General features: G+C 36.6%; 1 non-coding gene across 1 annotated transcript; it reads right to left on the bottom strand.

Annotated features, from left to right (window-relative positions):
- Positions 1–833: 833 nt before the first annotated feature.
- LOC121211944 (small nucleolar RNA R71) lies at positions 834–940 on the bottom strand. Its single transcript, XR_005907160.1, has one exon. It is a non-coding gene; the product is annotated as a small nucleolar RNA R71 (small nucleolar RNA).
- Positions 941–1,337: the final 397 nt, after the last annotated feature.

Consider the following 1,337-nt stretch of genomic DNA (forward strand, 5'->3'; position numbering starts at 1 on the left):
TCTGAACTATACTACTGTTCGATAGATACACTTGCCTTAATCGTGATAATAAGTTAGTCTCAAGAACGATTCTTTCATAAATCTTTAAAACCTGTCACGAATATCACGTATCAAGTTTTTGGCGCTGTTGCCGGGGAACTAGGATATTAGGAACAGTCGATTTTTATTACTTTAGTCATTTTACTTTTATTGCAACTTAAATTTTTATTTTCTTTTCTAATTTTTCATTTATTTTCTCTTGATAGTTTTTTTTCTAGTTTATGACCAGAAGAAACCCGTCAGGACCGTTACTATTTGATAGTGAGCTCGATCGCATAGTTCGTAGAAATCGAAGAGAAATAAGGCGAAGCTTACGATACACAAAGAAAGAGCAAGAGGACGATACTTCAACCACAACCGAGGAGATGGCTGAAAACCAAGAAAATCCGCTACCTCCTGCGATTGCTGTTAATCAGAATCCTGCTCCACGCACTATGAATGATTATACTAAACCTAATTTAACAGGAACTAAATCCAGTATAGTTAGGCCTGCTGTAGCTGCAAATACTTTTGAACTGCAACATAACACAATTCAAATGATACATCAATTTGTTCAATTTGATGGTTTGCAGGACGAAGATCCCAACGCTCACTTAGAAAACTTTTTGAAACTATGTAATACATTTAAAATTAATGGCGTTTCTGATGATGCCATTTGCCTTTGGTTATTCCCTTTTTCATTGAGAAACAAAGCTAAACAGTGGTTGAATTCGTTACCATGAGAATCAATCACTACTTGGGAACAGATGACCGAAAAATTTTTATTAAAATATTTTATGCTAGCTAAAACAGCTAAATTACGTAATGATATCTCTTCTTTTGTGCAGATGGATTTAGAAACACTCTACGATGCATGGGAGAGATACAAGGACCATTTGCGAAGATGCCCTCACTATGGGTTACCACTCTGGCTATATGTCCAAACGTTTTACAATGGCCTGAACCCTTTGACTCGGCAAATGGTTGATGCAGCTGCTGGCAGAACTATCAATAATAAAACACCTGAAAATGCTTATGAATTTATAAAGGAAATGTCATTGAATAACTATCAGTAGCAAGTCATGAGGATAAAGCCAATGAAAATAGCCGGCGTTTATAATGTCGATTCGGTCACCATGCTCTCTAATCAGGTAGAACTCTTGAATAAGAAAATTGATAGTTTTCTTAGTTCTTCACAGGTTCACCTAGTAATGCAGTGCGAAACAAGTAGAGGTGGATCAAGTAGTTCAGAATACCCACCTTATGGCCACAACATGGAGGACGAGCAGTTAAATTTCATGGGTAACAATCATCGATCT

This window comes from Gossypium hirsutum, chromosome A12 (assembly GCF_007990345.1).
Source record: "Gossypium hirsutum isolate 1008001.06 chromosome A12, Gossypium_hirsutum_v2.1, whole genome shotgun sequence".
NCBI classification, from domain to species: domain Eukaryota; kingdom Viridiplantae; phylum Streptophyta; class Magnoliopsida; order Malvales; family Malvaceae; genus Gossypium; species Gossypium hirsutum.